This window comes from Lynx canadensis, chromosome A1 (assembly GCF_007474595.2).
Source record: "Lynx canadensis isolate LIC74 chromosome A1, mLynCan4.pri.v2, whole genome shotgun sequence".
Classification (NCBI taxonomy): Eukaryota; Metazoa; Chordata; class Mammalia; order Carnivora; family Felidae; genus Lynx; species Lynx canadensis.
Window position 1 is genome coordinate 203,137,038 of NC_044303.2, and position 23,228 is coordinate 203,160,265.

The following is a 23,228-nucleotide window of genomic DNA, read 5'->3' on the forward strand; positions in this document are numbered from 1 at the left end:
CTCTCGAAGGCATGACAAAAAGAGTTCAGATTTATTCTGAAGATGTATACTCTGGCCAGTGATGGGACACCTAAACAACAACAAATAACAGTAACTACAATGGATTGAAACACATCACATACTTTTAAGTCTATGAAGTCATCAAACTATCATTAATACTACTGTATTGCAGAGGCACCTGGGTGGCTCAGTCAGTTAAGCGTCTGACTCTTGGTTTTGGCTCAGGTCGTGATCTCACAGTTCCTGAGTTTGAGCCAACCATCGGGCTCTGCATTGCACTGCCCGCTTGGGGTTCTTTCTCTCTCCTTCTCTCTGCCCCTCCCCTGTGCTCTCTCTCTTAAAATAAAGAAATAAACTTAAAAAAAAAAAAGCTGTGTTGCGTATCTGAAAGTAGCTGGGAGAATGGATCTTGAATATAAAAAGTATTAAGAAACAATTGAGGACATTTGAATGTTGATCAGATGTTTTGAGACATGAACAAGTGAGTGCTAAAATTTTAGGTGAGATAGAAGTATTGTAATTATGTTTAATAACAGCAGTATTTTTCTTTTAAAAAATATGTAATGAGACATTTATAAATGATTTTATTTGATGTCTGGGATTTTATTCAAATAATCTTGGTTACGGGAGTAAACAGTATGAATGAAAAACAAATGCCCATACATTGACAGTTGTTGAACCTGGATGATGCTGGGGACATGGGGATATATTACACAGTTCTCTGTACTTTTGAAACTTGCTGTAATATACATTGAAAAAGCAGCATTAAAATGTAAACTAAGGCTTTATTCTTAGCTACAATTCTGATGCTGAGTTATCTTGTCATGAGTTGTCTTCGCGTGTAGGTGATCCTTAGGACCATCTGGCCATCCCCAAACTGTGAGTTAAGCTGCTAAAACAATACATAACAGATGCAAAGATATCCTCAGGCTGACAGTGGACCTTTTTCCACATTGCCTCTGCTCTTCTGGGTGTCAAAGATTCTTACCTTCTATTTGCAGAGGAAGAGCTTATGATTGTCTGGGAAGAACTGGAGGTAGTGGCAAGATACATATGGCAAGGGGATGAAGGTGAACACACAAGCCAATTCAGTCATATAATCTCGGAAGCAGGAAGTCATATTTTTTTTTTTTGGCAGATTAAACAGTCTTTTTTTTTTATTTTTATTTTTTTTGCAATTTCTTAATATATTTTATTTATCCCAGTATATCAAAAATAGTATTTCAAAATGTGATTAATGCAGACATTATTAATGAGATTTTTAATGTATTTTTCCTAGTCTTTGGAATGTAGTTTCTATTTTATTTTTTTATTTAAAAAAATTTTTTAAATATAATTTATTGTCAAGTTAGCTAATATACAGTGTATATGGTGTGCTCTTGGCTTCAGAAGTCATCTTATTTCTGGACCAGAGGCTAATCTACATGAAATTGTCCATGGTCCCCACAGTGAGGAGCTAACATGGCCCCTCAGCATGGATATGCTATGGCTTTCTCTCATATGCTAAGGATAGTCTATGGCACTGGCTTTTGTCCTCTTCTGTGCTACGCCTTTAAACTACTTGGCAGTCCCCAGAGGCTGGCCCTGACTTTCTATACTGAATCACATATACCAGAACCCCATTCCCCACCTCTCATTCTGCCCTGAGATAAACATCATCCTGAATCTCTGCTCACATCTAGGCTGACACTCCTTTAGATGACAGGACAAAAGGGGATTTGCCCTCAATTTTATTTCTTTTTTTTTTTAATTTTTTAATGTTTATTTATTTTTAAGAGAGAGAGCACAAGCAGGGGAGGGGCAGATAGAGAGGGAGACACAGAATCTAAAGCAGGCTCCAGGCTCTGAGCTGCCAGCACAGAGCTCAACGTGGGGCTCGAACTCACGAACCGTGAGATCATAACCTGAGCCGAAGTCCAACACTCAACCAACTGAGCCACCCAGATGCCCCTGTGCTCAATTTTATCCTATCAGTGTGGCCCCAACTCTATGCCTAACTTTCCTTGGATATTTTGTTTAATTCTTCAAAGCCTGGCTTGGAAATTAAAAAAAAAAAACAAAAAAAACCCAAAAAAAAACAAAACTGAATATGGATCCTTTTTTTTTCCCTTCCTGTTCTCATTCCTTTGTAATAATTCTATGTCTCTTTGGAGCAATGTAGATGGCACTGATGGACTAAAGATTTGGGGAAAGGAAAGTAAGAAAAAGTTTTTTTTTCCAAATAGTTTCTCATTATATTGGAGACAACCCAAAGCATCTGCATTCCAGGTCACAAAGCAGGATTGACAAAGAGAGTTTCACTGCAGCCTATTTATTTTTATTTGTTTGTTTAACAAACGGACACTTGTCTGTGCTGTAGGAGTATTAGATGAATACTGTGTGATCCCTGACCTTGTGGATCCAACAGCCCATGATACTTTAGATACCATACAAAAGATGTGCACAGAGGGGCATGGGAGCTCTGAGAGGCACTGTTGTACCTCAGCTTTATGAAGAGCATGTTGGAAGTGAGGACACTGAAGCTGTGACTTGAAAGATGAGAAAGACTTAGGTGAAAAAAGGAGAAAGAGCGTTTCAGATTGAGAGAGTGGCAAGACAAAAAAGCACGTAGGACTCAAGTAGGGTGTTCTGGGCACCCTACTTGTGTCATTTGAACATAAGATATTAGCCAGGAACAAGGGACAGGTTGTATGCTTATGATTTTTGACCAAGAAGGGTTTAGAGCAGGATTTTTAACGTGGCCAGATTTGTTTCTCAAGTAGTTTTCTCTGATTGGGTGAAAAAATGGACTCTGGCTATTTCGGGCCTGAACTGGAACAGGGCTAAGGAGAGGTAGAGAGGAAGAAATAGTGTTGAGGAAGAAACTGCACTGGCTGTAGTCCAGAAAGGGTCTAGGAATCTGCAGACTCTCACTCAGGCCCTTCCCTGGCCTCTGCTTCACTACTGGTAGGAATGGATAGGAGGTCTTACTTCTCTTGCCCCTGGAAAGAAACTCCCGCCTCTTAACCCCACCCGCCCCTGCGCTTGTCACCCCCACCCTGCACGGCACTCTTAGCCTCACCACCATTATCTGTGGTGACACCATCAGTAAAAATCTCATTATGCCTTTTATCCCCGTTTACATCAGCCATCACAAGAAGCCAGGGATTCCCAGGTCATTCTTCATCCCTAGATTTTAATCCCCATCTGGCTCTTCGAGCAGCAAAACACTGCTTGCTCTTCTTTCTGGCACTTCCTATACTCTTTCTCTCAAATTAACTTTTTCTCAAAGCATTTCTGACATAGTGTGCAGTTTACTTACTTGTTTAATTGTCCTGTTCCCTGACTTCCCCCTCTCCAACCCTCCACTGATACACATACTAGAATATAAGCTCTACGATGGCCGCGTCCATTTTTATGTATCTGTTCATGGCTATTTCCCCAGTGTTTAGCACAATATTGGGCCTTTGTTGAATGAGTAAATTTAAAAATTAAAGTAATAACATGCCTTATCTATCAAATTGTACTCGAGGGTCAGGGAAAGAAAATAGTTGAGACTGATTTCAGAGTTTTGGGCTTTGATGACCTGATAGTATGATTATAAATATTTGCTAAAATCAAAGGTGGTTTCCTTCCATTTGCTGTACTTATTCTGGTTCTTTTGATTTTGGTCAGGGAACATTCTCCCATAACACTTTGCAAGCAGTGAAATTTGTTTGTTGCAGCTAGTGAAATTTATTTTGGGGGAAAACTTCACAGAGATTTAAGCATCACTATTTTCAGTACAATAGTGAAGAGAAACAGTGTTCTAATCCCATTTCCAAAGAATGTGGAAAATCAATTGTATGTGAGATATCTGAGGGCTTTAGGTATGAAGATAAATTTGTCCAAATACTGTCCTGGAACATTGGTATCAGGCATCAAGAAAGCAAATGAAGGTAGAGGAAAAGAGGTTTGGAGCTGAGAGGAAAAGTAAAGAGATTTGTGTCCAGGCGGGAGGAGGAGGGAGGACATTTTTTTAAAGAAAGACAACATCAACAAAAGGCAGATATGCAACTTCAAGGAAATGGGAGGAAGACAATTCACAAGTAGCATCAAGCCCGGTCTCAGCCAAGGATAGGATATTCATATTCTGAGTCTTGTTTCAGGTTATCATTTTATTATTTTATAAAAAATTACTTGAAACCTGACTTTTCAACTTTAAAAAAATATCCCTCTAATTCCTTTCACTCCCACATACATACTGTGTTAGCAGTATACACATGACCCAAACATACATACACAAGCTTTTCTATGAAAGATATTACATTTTGGCTTGTGGTTTATTTTGGTTATTGCAGAATCATTATATATAATTACATATAAATGGCTAGGAAGATAGAACGATTTTAAAAATGTGTATCCAGTCAGGAAAAGAAGCTAAGTGGGAAAATGGAAATAGAGCACTCATTTATTGTCAAATGCAATATTTATATGCCTTAAACATTGTTCTCATTTAGTCATTACCACCATCCTGGAAAATATGTCCTATTTCCCCAATTTTGCAAATGAAGATAAAGAATAAAGATAAAGAGTAAACTCAGCTGTGTGTTGTTGTCTGACTAATCTAATCCTTGTTGTCTGACTTCAAATGGACTGTTCTTTACATATATTTCATACACTATCTCAAAAGAAAAAAATAATCCCTGTGTATTAGGTTCTAAAAGCCTTGCTGTACAAAATGAAGAACATGGTAATCATGTTTGGATTGCCAGCCCTCCCATGCTTTGTTGGCATTTATAAAATTCTACTAAATTTGGCTTAGAAGCAACACACACACTACAAGGAAGCAGTTGTTTTGTGAGTGTTTTGGGAAGGAGGAGAGAAAGCAAGAATGCATTGTGGGAGTGCAGACAAAGAGCAGTGTTCTTAATGTGCAGCAGTGACTAAGAAAGATTTCAAGGTTCAGAAAAAGAGTGGGAGAAATAAAGCAATACATAAGCTTAACCTTGGTTATAATAAAATGTAAAGACTAGGCGTTTCCACCACATTTATCATGCTCAAATATTGTTAAGAAAATATTTCATATTAGTGTATATACCTCTTATTCAGGGGCATCAACACATGTATGCACTACCTAAAATTAAGAAAGGATAAAAAAGAAAAGAAATTTAAAAAGTACTTTTCCACTGGAAAGAAATAGTGGATAAATCACATAGATAAACCAGTTAGGACAATGGAATGATGCCATTGAGGTGTCCAGTAAAGACATTGCTCATATCATTCTTGTGTTGGATTGTAAGAGCTACCTGATGTTTGTTTTGGCATGGCATGCATAGCCTTATTTTATTTTCTAGGTTCGAAACTGATGACTTGACCAATGAGCTTTTGGGTTTTTTTTTTTTAATGTAATTTATTGTCACGTTAGCTAACATACAGTGTGTAAAGTGTGCTCTTGGTTTCAGGGGTAGATTCCCATGACTCATCGCTTACATACAATACCCAGTGTTCATCCCAACAAGTGTCCTCCTCAATGCCCATCACCCTTTTCCCCCCACCATTAGCCCTCAGTTTGTTCTCTATATTTAAGAGTCTCTTATGGTTTGCCTCCCTCCCTTTCTGTTTGAAACTATTGTTTCCCCTTCGCTTCCCCCATGGTCTTCTGTTAAGTTTCTCAAGTTCCACATATGAGTGAAAACATATGATACCTGTCTTTCTCTGACTGACTTATTTCTGTGTCATCTCATTTAGTCTTCTCAATCATCCTGCGTTAGAGACAAAGTTCAGAGTCTGTTTAATTACCTGGTTTTACCAGTTACCGCACTGCTCCAAACCAACTAACTTCTTTCTCAGAGAAGTAGAAAGGGTTTTAATCTTCTGTCTGCTATATCTTGCAATTTGAGGTAATTAAATAGACTCTGAACTTTGTCTCTAATCCAGGATGATTGAGAAGACTAAATGGGATAACAGAAAAACTCAGTGGTTGAGATATGATAGGCATTTCATAATGACAATTGTTCTTGCCTTTTTGCTGTTAATTGGGAGCCAAGGGATGAGTGTGGAGGAAGAGGAGAATATGAAGAGGAGGGAAAAATGGAAGAGCAAAAATAAGTATGGGTAGTGTTATTATAATACTTTACATTAAGAAATTATTAAATTTCATCAGAGAGAACCACTGAATTAACATCTTGGAGTGATTTAACAGATCATGAGATTAAAAAAAAAAAAAAGCACCAGGTGTAATGTGTCAATTAAGAGCCATTATTTTTCAAAGATGATCAATGTTGATCAAGCTCCCTAGGTGGAAGTGATCCTGTAATCTTATATGGGAGAAATGCTTTATAATTAGAGTGTGACTATAAATAAATCAGTAAACATTGCTGATATTTTAATGAAAGACCCTTAAAAGATAGGATAAAATTTTGTTTTTAACTATATTTTGCTATTAGAGTTGACATCAATACCATCTTAACATTCTTCAGGATGGCTTATATCTGCAAAATTCCAACTATTTGAAAACCTATATGTAACAAAGAAATACGTGCCTGATTTATGGATTACTTACTCCCAAAAATGTACAGATAAAGTTCATTTTTCTTTGTATTGATCATTTGTTGAAATAATTCAATTCTACATTACACACCTGGCTTTCAGAATAAGTTTGGTAAAATGGTGTTAAGTTTTAAAAATATGATAAAACCATAAATAATTTTTACAATGACAGATTTTTCTATTAGTAAAATAACAAAAATCAGAGACATGATTATGTATCTACTATAAGGCCTTGTGTGCATTTTTCCCAAAGAAAATTTGACACAGAATATCCTACCGTAGAAATATTGGAAATTTAAGAAATAATTTAATATTTCTGAATTTTGTTCCTTTGGGAAGTAGCTATAAGGTTTCTAGCAGATTTAATCACAGTATCTTCTAATGGCCTGTAATTTATGAAATATGTTTCCTATGTTTTATGTGGATAAAATTAAAAGCATTAGCTTTCTTTAATAATCAGGCAGGTTTGTATGTATAATATGCATAATATATTCAATAAAATTACTTTTTATACTTTGCACAGGATTTCTATATACTGGATTGTTGTTTCTCATCTCTCCCCAACATTTTCAGTCTTCGGGCCCTCTGGTTTTGAAATACAAAAAGAATGAATAGAATACTTTGCTGCTTTAAGAATGCCAGAAACAATGGATACCATGGGAAAGGCAGACTTCTGCAGAGGAAGTAAGCTTTGGAGAAAGTTTCACAAATAGATATAGAATTATGTTTTGAAATGACCTAGTTCCTTCGTGATTGTTATAGGAATATCAAAGCCTCTAAGACTTTTTTTTTTAATGAATAGGAGGTGAGAAATGGAAACAGTACATTTCCTGTAATGTAGGAGTTGTGTACTGTGCTACAAGTGGGAGTATTTACCATAAATTACTTTGATTTCTAAAGAACAAAACTTAACTCAGTGCTTATAAGAGTGTTCAGATGAGCTTTGTGAAAAATCCTCTTTCTTTCTCATGTGTGTCTCATTTTTCCCCCTGTGAATTCATGGCCAGATTACTGAAGATGCTGTGGGGACAGAGGGTAGGTGAAAGGAAACAATGTGTTCTGTATTCCATATCTCATCCATAAGGAGATAAGTGTTATATTGTTTGATACCTATAACCAGGGAGTGGTCTTCCCAGTGTGCTATTAAAAAAGTTATCTAGGACTCGTCTGGGTTCAGTGAAGCATAATGCCATGATCTATTAGTAATGTAGTAATTTCCAAAGATACGAATGAAAGGAGTGACTTTTTTCTTTTCTCTTCTTCTCTTTCTTTTCTTTTTCTTTTTTTCTTTTTCTTTCTTTCTTTCTTTTTTCTTTTTTTTTTTTTTTTTGCTAAGTATTTGCCAATTCTGACCTAGAACATGGCTGGTTTTTAATGAATGTTGAAACTTTCATGGGACAATCTATTTGTTATTAATAGCTTTCTACATCATCCAAACTTGGGGTTTGGAAAAATTCAGTTTTTAGAATTTCTTCTTATATTGTAACTGCTGACTCTCATGTTGTCCAAAGACTGTGATTTTTGTGTTGCAATAGAATGGTGAAATGAAAAAAAATCAATGGAGTCTTGATAGGGAAAAAAAAATCCCTCTGAAATTTCTCTCCTTTTACCCTGCTATGACCCCATACTTCCCATCTTTGATCAGTCTTCCTTTCTGAACAGTATTATTTTAAAATGTTCTTATCTTTGAAGCAGCTAAATTTGAATTGATGTATGCAGTGTATCAGTTCCAAGTTTATCAGCAAATAGTCGGCAGGAAGCTACCCCTCAGAAGTGCACTTCGGGTTCCTGGCAGGCATTGTGTTTTGAGAGCCAGCCTTCCTTATTCCTTAGTTAAATGATGCCACTTGAAAAGACAAATACCACTATCATTGCTGTTGAGTTGGGACAGCAGTCTTCATCTAGCACACTATGATTTCATGAAAGCATCAATCAGGCTCACAAGATAAATATCTGAGTCAGCTGTTCTACTTTTGTATTGAATCTAATTAAAAGCATGAAACAAATGCTTGTCACACATTCTGTCTCATTGAAAGATAAATATATAAATAAAAATCAAGACAAAGACTGGAAAGATAGGGCAATTGGAATGACAATAGGTAATTTTATCCAGAGGGGCCTCAGTCAGCTAGCTGTCTAATATCCAGAAAATCAGTTTAGCTAAAAATAGTGTTAAATATGTCAAATACTGGGGCGCCTGGGTGGCTCAGTAGGTTGCCTGTCCGACTCTTGATTTCAGCTCAGGTCATAATCACAGGGTCTTGGGATTGAGCCCCGTGTCGGGCTCCACACTGCACTGAATGTGGAGCCTGCTTGGGATTCTCTCTCCCTCTGCCCCTCTCCTTGCTTGCTCTCTCTCTCTCTCTCTCTCTCTCTCTCAAATAAAATGAAAACAATACTTCAAATACTGAAAGATTCAAGTTAGTACTATGAGAATATATTAGGATGGATGGCTGTCAAATAAATCATAGATGTATCTGATGTTACAGTTATGCAAAGGTAGTATCTCATGCTTTTCTTATTTCAGGATACAAGTGAGTGTTGAAAAATGCTCCTGTGTAATGGAGATTGTGTCAGAACACAGGGAAATCTGTGATCAAAAAGTGCATGAACTTCTTTTGGAGCTGTCATGACTTTTTAAAATCGAACCTAGGAAGGAAAATATCCCCTAGGCTAACAGCTGCATCCCATATGCCAGGGGTTATAATGATTTCCTCCAGCAGTGAGACCACAACTGAAACAGCAGCTGGAATGGGAATCACCACACCTGGTTAAGTTTACAGTAACCACCTGTGTTCTCCAAGACACCCCCCCCTTTTTTTTCTGCACTTGACAACTAGAGAGGTAAATTGGATAGTCTAGAAATCCATAGCTCTGCATCTTTCGAATTTTTTTTTTTTAATTTTTTTTTTCAACGTTTTTTATTTATTTTTGGGACAGAGAGAGACAGAGCATGAACGGGGGAGGGGCAGAGAGAGAGGGAGACACAGAATCGGAAACAGGCTCCAGGCTCCGAGCCATCAGCCCAGAGCCCGACGCGGGGCTCGAACTCACGGACCGCGAGATCGTGACCTGGCTGAAGTCGGACGCTTAACCGACTGCGCCACCCAGGCGCCCCATGCATCTTTCGAATTTTAATAGCACAAGATTCCTATGACTTTTTGATTTTAAATACAGTACTTTTTGTTTGTTTGTTTCAAGTTTTAATTTAAATTCTGGTTAGTTAACCTATAAGCTAATATTGGTTTCAGAAGTAGAATTTAGTGATTCATCACTTATATACAACACACAGTGCTCATCTTAACAAGTGCCTCCCTTAATGCCCGTCACCACTTAGCCCTTTTTGATTTATATTTTTGATTGGGAGAAGGACTTTGTAGGGCTAGACTTGGCTGTTCTTACCAGAACAGCTTATTCTATTGGTTAGGAGTCTACTGAGGTGCTTCTGCCTATTGCCCAGACAGTCTGGTTCCAGCCAACCATTCAGTCAAAATACAAACTGGACACTTTTAACAGAGAAAAGGGACACCAAGAAGTTACAAGTTAAAATCATGTAATTTTTTGAGCATAATTAACTAATGAATTCATTTTATGATATTACTGGAATTACAATTCTTTTCCAAAGCACTTTACAAGAATACAATTATTTGTAAAAATTTAACACTCTGTATCTATGTATAGTATCAATTATGTTGGTTATATATATTTTAAAAAGAAATCACAAATAGTAATTACTTTGGAGAGATTTTATCCATTTGATGTGTCAATATTTCTGCCCAAATATTTTCAAAGGTATATACTCTATTCTCAGCTAGAACAGTACCATTTTAAATTAAGATTTTGCAAGTTAAAACTCATCAATGTTATTTCTATGAGTTATGCTTTATGATTTTGTTATGTTATTACTATTTTGCCAAGTTTTAGATGCTATAGCATCATAGAACCTCTCAGTATTATCTCATTTGTTTAACATCATATTCATAAAGAAATTTTTGTATGTTATTACTTTGACTTCACCAAGTGCTCCTTGGTGGTTTTGTGCACCTAGCAGGGTCCAGCATGGAACCAGTGCATGAACCAGTATACCAAGAGGCTGGTATTAGCAAGATCATTGCCTGTTTCTTCCATTCTCATTGGAGGCTTGAAGGCATTAGGTGTTCCTAGCTTCTCATGTCCAAGCAAACTTGTTTTATCAGTGAATGCCTTCATGCTGTCCTTGAAAAGGAGGTGTTAGATGCATCATCCCTGAAATGCAGTGGGGAGAAATATGCAAGTTGTTTCTGGTCATCTGGTGGATTTAACCAGGCACTACAGTAAGAACTCAATTTACTGCACACAGTTCAGATACTACTACTAGATGAGGCAGGCTTCTCAAACACTTCCTGATTTATTCTACTGCAGGTATTAATAATGTGCTCCATACTTTCTTTAAAAAGGAAAAATTCAGGACAAATTCTGAATCTAAGAACACACTGGGGCAGTAAGTGTGAGCCACCGACTTTTGGCAACAGATAGGAAGTGGGTAAATAATCACGGTTATGGTTCCATTGGGCCTACTGTTATATGGATTTGTTTTAAACTTTCATTTGCCACCTTTTCAGAAGCAGATCCAAGTTTGATGGGACCTGTTAGCCAACAGAGACATTGGTTAAAATCATGTCTCTGTTCATCAGGCCTGTAGTTTTGCTGTTATACCTAAGATTGATACATACTGGAATTGTGTAAAGCAAGGACTGAACTTCTCCCTTGTCACTCACCCTCCTTGGATGCTGGGCTCTGACCCCTGAGGAAGGGGTCCTTCTCAACTTGTGCTTGAAGCTCTGAGAGAACTTGCTTGGGAGGCTGTGGGGTGTAAAATATTCACAAACTAGCATAGACTGCTGCTACTAGAAATAGCAAAGAACCATTGCTATGTGAAGGGGACAGCAATAAGAAACGAACAGGAGAAACGTGTTCCTTTTCTCTCTTCTAGCTTTCTGGTCCCCTCCAACCCTACCTATTGGAAGAGACTAACCATAGGGTAAAAAAGAGAAATATGGTTTGTGGAGTCCCAGATTTAAGTATAGAAAGGCCCGTTTACGGCCGAGAGATATTGGCTTAATGATGAGCACATTGGCAGAAGCAGACATACTATGTCTGGAATTTATTTCTTGCACATATGTTCTTTAATACTTACCATACACCAGGAACTCTAGAGTGAGCAAAATGGACTAAGTCTCTGCCCTCATGGAGTTTATAGCCTAGTACGGAAAGGACAAAACTAGCAATTTTAACAAACAAAAAGAATATTTCAGATATGGTAAGTGCTATGAAAACAATAAACTAGAAATTCCATATGCTATTTATGTTGTTTCATAGCAGTTTTGTTACCTGGTTCTCCAGTCTTGCTCTCAAGGGGCAAGTGGTGCTGAGTGTCCACAGGTAGGCACTTAGTAGCTATTTTGCCACTTTACCTGGTACTGAGTTTCTAGATTCCATTACAAGAATATGAATGGGAGTTTTGCTGCTTTTAGTTCTGTCTCAGCAATATGGTCAGTTTCAAATATTCCATGTCTCCCTGATAGTCTATGTCTTGGTCTGTTTGACTGCTATAGCAAAATACCACAGACTTGATGGTTTACAAACAAGAGATGTTTCTTCCTCACAGTTGGAAACTGGGAGTCCAAGATCAGGGTGCAAGCACAGTCGAGTTTGGGTGAAGGCTCTCTTCTAGGTTCTAGACTGCTGACTTCTCACCCTGTCCTCACATGGAGGAAGGGCTAGGGAGCTTCATCATGCCCCTTCTGGAAGTTACGAATCCCGTTGTAGGGCTCACCCTCATTACCAGTCACCTCTCAATGGCCACTTCCTCATTCTATTACCTTAAGTCTTACGATTTCAACATATGAATTCTGAGGGCCACAAACACATAGACCACAGTAGTTCATATTGTACCACCCACTTCTGGCGCGGCCCAGTATCTGTATTTAAGATATTTGGTTACAAGCCACAGAAACTAACTTTAGCGAAAAGAAAATCCACAAGATTGAAGAGAAAGCTGAAGAAATCAGTTTGGAGAGTACAGAAACCAAGTATATCCAGGTTATTTTTGAGGCAGGAAGAGCTTAAAAGCCTCATTCATGTGCCATTGCTGGAATACGTAAGCAAAATGATATGTATTCTTTTTTTTTTTTTTTTTTTTTTTTTTTTTGTCCTTATGGCAACTCTACTCAGGATTCAAAATCCCAGGATTCAAAATCCCAGGAGAGAGAGAGCTCAGATCGTGTGTTCCTCCCTTGGCTCTCCTGGAATGAGGAGAAGAGAGATTTGTTTTTTAAGACCACCTCATCTTACATTTTGTAGGGGGAGGACGGAGGCCTGAATACAGGGTTGCCACCAAGCCAGCTCAACTGGAGAGGGCTCTACTCAAAGTGAAACTGGAAGGTTGTTAGGTGAGAAGTGGATGCCAAGAAGTAAAAAAATCACTTAAGTCAACTTCACCGTCTAACTGCTGTTTCCCATTAATGTAAATAAACTAGAACTGACGTGATATTACTTACTGGGTTTTAAATTCATACACACACATTTGAAAGGGAGTTATTTCTCTCTTCCTAATTAAGTAACGCCATTTAAGGACAGGATCACTATGCTGTCTTGTCATCCCAGATTTTTCCTACACAACTATACTTACGCACATCGGACGGAAGATACCTATATGTTCAATGATGTCAATGATAACAACAGATCTTTGCCGGTCTTCACACAGAGAACTATTTTCATGGTAGGCCTGGTTTTGAGAGGAGGGAAAGCTACTTATCTAACCTAAATCTCCACATTATTTAACAGCTGGTGAGTAAATTGGAGGTTATCTTTAGAAATAACTCAAGTTTTCTCTGTTCGTATTCACTTCTCTCTCGACTACACTTTCCTGAGAGTCCACAATGGGTGATTGCCTTCGTGTCCACAAGTCCAGTCTCTGTAGTGCTGCTGCTCGACAGAGCACGGAAGACCTTGCGGTGAGCTGTCTCTGCATGACAGACAAGACATCTCCAGTTGGACTCCATGACTGCTCCTTCCTCTCTGAGGGCGCAGTTCCCATGCCAGGTCGCCATTGTGTTGTTAAGGCTGCCTGGTGTTATGCGTGTGGCAGTTGCATATTTGAGGACTTTTGAGTAGGTGTGGACTAGAAAGGGTAATCCTCTCTCCTAAAGTATTACCCTGCTATAAAGATGACAGTAATCCATTTCCCTTATGTTTCAGACATGTTAGTGAACCGTTCTTCTATTTCTTCTCTGCTGGATACTCAGACATCCATGATGTGGGCGAGGGTGATGCCAACTAATGCCGTCTCAAAATCACGACGTCCTTCTTTATCTCACAGCGGTTTTTACAGCTGTTTTAGGTGCTTCAGGTTCATGGCACCTGGCTTCTTTTTTAGTATGAGTTTTCCTAAGAAGCTTCTGTCTTTACGCAAGTCGGCTTCTGAAAGCTCATTCATAATTTTCTAGTCATCGCTTACCAGTACTCCCGATTTATGTTAGTGCATCCAAAGTCAGCCTCTAGTAATAAAAAAGTGTTTTTCGTTAATTCATGACACATAGCACCAGTTAGTTGAACTGAACTCTAGGATCAGGACTGTAGTTGCCTAAAGCTTCTTTCGGCTCTGATAATTTGTGAATCTCTGAGTTTCTGACTTTTCAGACTGCCCTTGGGATGACTAATTTGCCTTATTTCCAAGCCTTGTTGTTCCTGAGCAGTTTGATCAAGTAATGGTCTGGGATAAGTACCTTGATTTGTATCATTTAACTACCTCCAAAGCTTCTGACGAACAAAGGCCTTTCATTAATCTTTTGCACACTTAAATACCTAAATATAATCTACTATTAATTTCATCAACTTCTAATACATAATAAACTGCCACTTTAGTTTTCTACTGAAAAGTTAACGTGTTTGAAGATACTGCTCATAAGTGGGACTTTTCTTACCCAAATTCTGTTTAGTGTCCATGTAATATACCAACATCTCTTCTCTCCTATTTTCTAGAAAAAATAGTTACTATCAAACCTAAAATTTAGGGTCATTTCTCTTTTGCATTAAGTCACCTAAATAATTTTCATTTATAACACTGACTCAGTAATTTCATTCTTATTATATGATTTGTCATGGAATTACTCTGATTCTATAATGCAATATTTCCACAGAAAATGTAGATAAAGATGAGAATGAGAAATTTTTTCACCTGATAAGAATATCTCCTTAAGCCTTGAGTTAGTTGTATTAAAAACGGGATTTGAAATAATTATGTAATTAAAAAAATATTTATCTTTTGTTAGATATTTCTTAACTCAAATGGAGAAATTATATCTATTTTATTTATTCATAAACAATTTACTGGATAAGACTAGATGTCAGTTATTGTTCTAAATCATGGAGACACAGCAGTGAATAAAGACTTATGGACTTACATTCTAGTGAGGGAGAGAGATAATCAACAAATAAGTAAAATATTGAGCAAGCCACTTAGTGTCGAGAGCAGTGGAGAAAATAGAAATAGTAGGGGTTGCCTTTTATGCAAAGTAATCAGGGAGGGCTTTACTGAGAAAATCACCTGAAGTAAACACTTGTGTGAGGTGCGAATAAAACATTGAAGGTAGGGGAACAGCATTTGCCAGGTCCTGAGACAGAAGTGTGCCTGGTGGGCTTTACGAAGAATAAGAAGGTTCTGTGAGGCTGAAGCAGAGTTTGGGGGAGCGGGATGTAGGCAATGGGATCAGAGAGTTACCAGAGCTTAGGAGGCTACTGTCAAGATTGTGGCTTTTACTGGGAGAGTCATCCCCTGAGAGGATTGGGATTAGAGGAATGACCTGGCCTGGCTTCTGTTGTAAAATGCTCTCTAGCTGTAGAGTTTGAGTTGAAATTATAAGGAAGCAGTCGTGAGAGGTGGTCAGATACAGAATGTGGAGAAAATAGGAATTGTTGACAGATTGGATGTCAGTTGGAAGTGAAACAGAGAAATCAAAGATAAAACCATGTTGTTGTTGTTGTTGTTTTATCTGAATAGGAAGAATGTATTTTATGTGTATTGTTGGTTTCATAAAGATCATTAAAAAAAGAAAAGGGTTAAGAAACTTTTCTAAATGAAAACAAGTATTACTGAATAATATTCTTAGAGAGCACATGTTTAAGTATACCTATATATGTAGTTAATATTTTTCACATATACACATAATGAAAAATAGTTTCGATGAATGCAGATAGAAAGATTGATGTACCTATGAGTCCTTTGATGTGGGAACAGATGCCTACTCTGACAAAGGAATCTATTAGACCTCTTTTAGGAAGTTTCACTAGTTGAGATCCTGGCATGCAAAAGGTGGCACACTCAACAGATTTAATTAAAGATATTTTAATGGAAGGACATATGGCATGCAGAGGTATGGACAAAGTTAAGGAGACCCACAGGGGTGGTAAAGCTGCCGTATTGGAAGTAGGCATAGCAGGAAGGCATTACAACTCCCAAAGTAGCAAGAGGAAGAAAGTTATTATTGAATGGGCATAAGCTATAGCCATTGAGAAGACGGTAGGAGCTGTGGCCGTGGAAGAAAGCAGCCTAGGACACGACCTGATTAACAAGAGAGGAAGTGGGACAAAGGGAGTAAAAACCTTAGTCTTTTTCTCCTCCTACACTTCATCTTTTACTGGTCCTTCCTACTGGCCTTGAGAGAGGTCAGAGTATATAGGATCCTTGCTCATACAGTCCATGGTTGTCAGCCTGTTGGACACAGAGAGGGAAAAGAAGGTTAGATATTGAATCTGGAAGGACAAATAAGGAATACACAGCACAGAATTTCATGTTATTGAAGAAAGATCTGAACACCAAGGCATACGAGGGAAGCTCTGTGGAACTCCTGTAGGAGAAACAAGGGATTGCATCTCTATCTTATTACCCTGGAGAACTGTTCCACCTGCCCAGGTTCTTGTTTAGCCTGTGCTGAAGAGCTCAGATTCTGGGAGAATATCTCCTGTGACCTGGCTTGAATCAAGCACCCACACTTGTGATGGGAGGAAGGGATAGTAGGGTCCTGTGATTGGGGCCTAATTCTAATCATGTGGAATTAGGAAAAGGATCTAACTCAAAGAAAAGGATTATAGACAAATCAATATAAGACTCCCTCTTGCAATATTAAAATATGTATATCATTTTATATATATATATATATATATATATATATATATATATATATATTTTACCAAAAAGGAAAGGTAAGTTTCTCTAATATTCTCCAATATTTCAGAGTGCAGGAGTGTTTTTTAATTCATTTCTCAATTCCAGTAAGGTCAAAGCTTGTCCTTTGGTGTGATTCTTTGCCCTCCTTTTCCAGTTAAAAATACATCCCTAATTCCAGGTCATTTATTTTAAAATGAAAACATTTGTTTGCAAATTAATAAAACACCATATGCTACAAAAAAAGGGCTATTAGTGCTAAAAATAACTAAAAAATATAATCTTTGTTTGCAAGAATCTTAAGAAGAGGGGATGTGCGTGGGTCAGTATAAAGTAATTGCCGCTATTGGTCTGGGTGGGTGGGAGAACAAAACGAATCGACAAAACCTTGAAATGTAAGGTTTTGTCAATTGCTAGGGAAAACCAGAATCATAAAACTTAACCTCTTTTAACCTAGTTTATGCATGCTAATTGATTCAGAGACAAAAACAATAATAGTCTCGGTTATAATAGTATGCAACTTCATTTCCAGACTTTTCCTGAAATTTCTTGCAAAAGAGGTGGAGAAAGTTAGCTCTGAGTCTCAAAGTCAATCAATGGCCTCTTTGTTGGTGAGGGTACCGCCTCCTCTCTCTCAGACAATGGGTCATGTGGCCTTGGGAGTGAAAGGTTAAAGGAGAACACGACTTTAAGAAGGAAAGTAAATTTTATTCAGTTAAGTGTTGGCAAATTATTAACCCCAGTTTGTCTTATTCATTCATTCATTTATTCATTCCGTCATCTGGTAATGAAACATTTAATGATTTTCAATGCCAAGAAACATGTGAATTTGAAAAAAATCTATATGCTTTGTACTAAAATAAGAAGTACATTATTTCAGTCAGGAACACAGGCAGCATTAAAGTCAGATAGATCATGGCGAAGAGGTAGCTCTGCCGCATAAAAGCTATGTCAAATTTTTTTGTTCATAAGTTCTCCATCCTAGTGTACAAAATGGAGACAGTATTTGCCTCGCGGACATAAAGTGAGGTAACCCATGGAGCACATAGCAGAGAGCCAAGCACAGAGTAAGCTGGTATTAATGAAGTATATGCTTTTTCTTTATTAATTGAAATTACCTTGTGAATTTTTCCCTTCATTCTGTTGCTGTGGTAAATTGCACTGAATGATTTTTTTGTATGTTGAACCAGTAAATCACAGTTGGTCATGGTGTATAATTCTTTTAAAATGTCACTGAATGCGTGCTCCTATTATTTTGTTGAGGATTTTTGCACCAGTGTTGATAAGGGGTTGCTACAAGTTTTCTCTTCTTTTGATATGTTTATTTGTCTGGCTTTGGTATGAGGGTTATGCTAGTCTTACAGAATGATCAGGAAATATTCTGTCCTCTTCAGTTGTTTTGAAAAGTATAAGCACTATTGGTATTCACTGTTCCTTAAATGTTTGGTAGAATTCACCAGTGAAACCATCAGGTCCAGAGTATTTCTTCCTTGGGAGATATTTTATTCAGTCCTTGTGCTAGTTCTAAGTCTATTTAGATTTTCTGTTTCTTCATGATTTAAGTTTTGTGTTTCTAGAAATGTGTCCATTTCATTTAGGCATATGATTACTCATAGTACTCTATTAGAATCAGTAATAATGTTTAGTAGCTTAAATCTTTTAGTAGCTTAAATCTTTTTTTTCCCTAGTCCATCTAGCTCAAAGTTTGCCAATTTTGTTGATCTTCTCAAAGAAGTAACTTTTGATTTTGTTATTTATTGCCATTATTTTTCTATTTCATATATCTTTGCTTTAATCTGTATTATTTCCTTCTTCCTGATAGCTTTGGATTTAATTTGTTCTTCTTTTCCTAGTTTCTTTTGTTGTAAAGTGAAGTTGTCAATTTATGATCTTTCTTGTCATTTTTTAACGTAAGCATTTATGGCTATAAATTTCCCCCTTAGCGCCGCTTTTGCTGTGTCCCATAAGTATGTTCTAGTTTTGTTTTCATTTATCCTGTGCATTTTTTAACTTCCCTTATGATTTCTTCTTTGATCTGTTGGTTGAGAGCATGTCGCTTAATTTCTACAAATTTGTGAATTTTCCAGTTTTATTTCTGTTACCAATTTCTTCTTCACATTGTGGTCAGATAAGATACTTTGTATGATATCTATCTTTTAAAATCTATTGAGGCTAATTTGTGACCTACCTTGGTGTTTATTCTGTGAACTTGAGAAGAATATTTATGCTGCTGTTGTATATGTTCTCTATATATCTAGTAGATCTTGTTTGTTTATTGTGCTGTTTACATCCTCTTTACTTATCTTCTGTCTGGTTGCTCTGTCCATTAATGAGAGTAGGGTATTGAAGGGTCCAACTATTATTATAGAACTATCTATTTCTCTTTTTAATTCTGTCAGTTTCTGCTTCATATACGTTGGTGGTCTTGACATCAGGTGTGTAAATGTTTATAAATGTTACATCCTGTTGCTATATTGAAACTTTTATTAATATATAGTGTCCTCCTTCGTCTCATAACTTTTTGATTTAAAGTCTATTTTTCGTGATATTAATAAGCTAACCTGCTCTCTTTTGGTTACTAGTGTATGGGATATCTTTCTCCATCTATTCACTTTCTATCTAATTTTTCCATGTTTACTTTGTAGTAATGCAGTGAATTCAGAAATATCTATTATTAATTATGACAGCTAAGCAGTTGATTCTTCTGGGTTTTCGAAAGGGAGACAATATTATCAACTGAAAAAACTACGCATGGCAGATACTCTGGGTGTCTTGTTCTGACATTAACAGCCCCAGTGTTTCATATTGAGCATGATGCTGGCAGTTGCCTTCCAGACAGACAGGCGAGTATGCCTGTGCATAAGACACAGAGAGATTGTGAGGTTGCCTGTGGTGAACTATTCTTTTCACCATTCCTTACCATGGCCGTCTTCAACAGAGACAGCTCTGACTTCATTTTCCTACATGTGAAATATGTCTTCACAGACAGAATTCTTCTGTCTTACTAAGAGGACTAAAATGTTGTATCTTTGAAATCTTTAGGTTTCACTGAGAGTTTTCCAATAAGCTGTCAAACTTCAAGTTGCCCATCTATCTTTTTTGTCTCATTTCACATGTGCTTGCGTCTGCTGCATGGAGATTTTATTTTAGTTTCATATTAATCTTCTGCTGCTGTCTGCAATTTGATCTTAAGCAGAGTATTAAAGGAAACAGAGAACATTTTAAAAGATGCATGATCCTTGTATGTACCGAACAGCACCCATTACAACCACAGATGGGACATTCTCGTGAAATGAATTCATAACTGATATGCCCTGATGAGTCCTCAGTCATCAGATTCCTCTGAAATGCAAGGCACTTTGACATCATGGACATCGAATGATATAGAGTCAAACATGATGGTAGTCCTATTTCAAAGATGACTGAAAAAAAGCCATTCTAAGTTAGCCCAGTGGATTTCAGCTTGAGACAGTTTATCAATGAACAGACATGGAAACTTGCTAGAAGACATTATCCTCAAAATTTATGCCTGTCCTGGGGGCACACATGTGTCTGGAGTGAATTACATGAAGGATAGGATGATGAAGAAAAGCAAGTGACAAAAGGAAAGTAAAATTTAGGTCTGGGGCTGGGGGACTGGGAAGATAAAGATTTGCAGAGCCTAACTTGCTCTTATCTGTAATTCTTATCTCCCCAATCTGGCTGTGAGCAAATAAATCAGTCCCTGATTTCTAACATGGTCAAAAAACTTTTCTAACTCATGCGGTGAATTCAGAAATAAAAGAGAAAATTAAACAATGGAAGCAATTTATCCATTCTAGCCACAGAAGCCTAGCTTGTGATTGGTTCACATTTTAAAATATATTTGCTGATTCCGTCTGTCTGTCTCTCTCATTGCTTTCATTCTGTTCTAATCTTGCAAGTTCTTTCTTGTTGCTAAGGAAGCTTGTTATTTAAGCCTATATTTTAAACAACTTTAATCAACAGTTTGAAAGTAAAATGAAGAAACTTGACTTTTTCTGTTGCTGACAACTAAATTTTTTACTTTTATTATTTTTGAAAAAAACATTTATTTATTTATTTATTTATTTTTGAGAGAGAGAAAGCACATGCAAGCTGGGGAGGAGTGGGGGAAAAAGGAGAGAGAGAGAATCTCCTGCAGGCTCCACTCCCAGCACAGAGCCCGACATGGGGCTTGATCTCATGACCATGAGATCATGGCCTGAGTCGAAATCAAGCGTTGGACGCTTAATTAACTGACTGAGCCACCCAGGAGCCCCTTTCGGTGACAACTCTGAGTTAATTAGTGAATATAATATACACATTCTCAAAATTTAAAAAATAGTATAGTTTTTTGAGATTTTAAATGAATGACAAATGGCCTCAAAGCTGTACCTGGAGCAATGACTTGTGACCCTGCTTTAGACATTTCTTTGTTGTATTTTGGAAACATGTTAAGTAATTCTGTCATATTAATTTAGAACAGACACTGAAACTGAGAAGAATTCTGACTAAAATAACTGCCTGGTCATGATTAAGATTAAGTTGAAATAGAACAAATAAAAGGATTGGCTAGAAGAAAAGAGAAACTGACTTAAACTCAGTTAGCATAACATTTTAGATGGTATATTTTTAAATTATTATAAAATTTAAAATTTATGTTAAAATATACATTGTCATACCCATGACTGAAAATAGAGTGATTGGAGAAGCATGCAGAATGGGAGAAGAGTAGAGAACATCTTTAGTCTAATAAAGAAAAGCTGCCTGAGTAATCGGGCCTTTCTTAGGAAGAACTGTGCTTTAGGCAGTGTTTGTTTTTATCCATCCCTTTGGCTTCCTTCTGTCCTTGGCACCTGGTATCCTCATATAACCCCTTGGATTTCCAAAGTCCCCACTTCGCTAGTTGAGAGCACTACATTGTTCATATTTCCCCTATTTTTTACCATTGAAGTTTGGCCACCTATACTTATTTCTTAGGGCTCTGGTTTTTGATTAGTTGAAAACAGATGGTGTCTGAGTCAGGATGGAGCTCGCTGAAAAAGGAGATTTAGCATAGACTATGGGAAGTAGAATGGTAGGGGTTATCTTACACAATTAGAACAGAGGACTACTAGCTTCTTGGTTTTGCTTCTTTCGACTTTTTTCTTTGTTCTCTGCTTCCTTTCTCGAGTTGTTAACCCCTCATGAGGGCATCCAGTTGTCTTCTTTTGTCTTTATCCTTGTTAATTGGCTTCACTGCTGCTTGGTTTTTCAGGAAAGCACCTTGATTGACCCCATTCATTTTTTCATGCTAGGCCATGGGGTGACCCGGTGCATAGATTCCCTCCCGGAGGTGCTCCCCTTTCTTCCCCTAAAATGTGGCTGTGGCTGACGGGAACCCGTTAGATCAGAGACTCTTGGCAGGGCAGGATTTCCTTTAAAGAGGCCGTGGGCAGGAAGGCAGTCCTTGTATCTGGAACAGATGTTTTGGCACATTTGGGAGTCTTGAAGCTCTTCAGACTCTGGGGCTGCCCTGCTGAGTGATGGGCGAGTTTGGCAGCACATCTTGCTTCCTTTAGCTGATCTGGTGTGTTTGGGAGACGCTGAGGGGAACAGGAGGAATCTCAGAATGCTTTCTTCAGCATCAGTAGCACCTTTTAGGTCTCACTTGAGAATACTTTCCCTCATCTGAAATGGTGATTACATTCTGCCTAAATTCCAAGACATCTTGGCTTCCTGGCGAGGTGTAGGTGAACTCTGACCAACATGCATGCCTCTTAGTGTGTATTATTGATTACATAACTTATCTAAAAAGATAGGTCAGCTCTGGCGAGTTTTCCCTAACACATTTTTTTTTTTCTCAGTGTTAGCAGCTGGAAGACTTGCTCGCATGTGTGTTGATGTGTGTGGCCTTGGGAAGAAAGAAATCCCATCCCCTGCTTAAGGAGCTCTGAGAGAATAAACAAGGATAAGTGTAAGGAGGTCAGCTGTCTGTCCCTTGGTGCCACATCTTCATCACAGCCCTAAGCAGCTGATTGCTCCTGGTTACCCAGACCTGGTCCCTTTCGGTGTCTGCTTCCTTCCGAAACACACACGCACACACACACATACACACAACTTCCCTTTTACTCATGAAATTTATTATCCGATGTCGAATCTTACTTTCGTATGTACATCTAGCTTTACACGTGAATTTTCTGCATGCAGAGCCAAGCTCTCTCCCTTTCCCAATCTGTAACATCATTCAAACAGGCGTTCAGACAATGTGACAATGCCTCAGTGAGTTTCAGGGTGTTTATTTCTTTCGGACGAACATAATCCGCTAGCTCAGTCTTTCTCTGCCTCTCTGCCTCTCTCTCTCCTCTTACGTGCAAACATACACCGACTCTCTCACAACATGTACAAATAAATGCCTCGTAGGGCTCCCGAGTTCAATGTCACGCTGGGCAGAAGTGGAGCAAGAGTGGAGGGAGAGTGCGCGCTGTGCGGGCGGGGAGAGAGCCTTTCCGGCCAGCAGAGGGCAGCCGAGGGG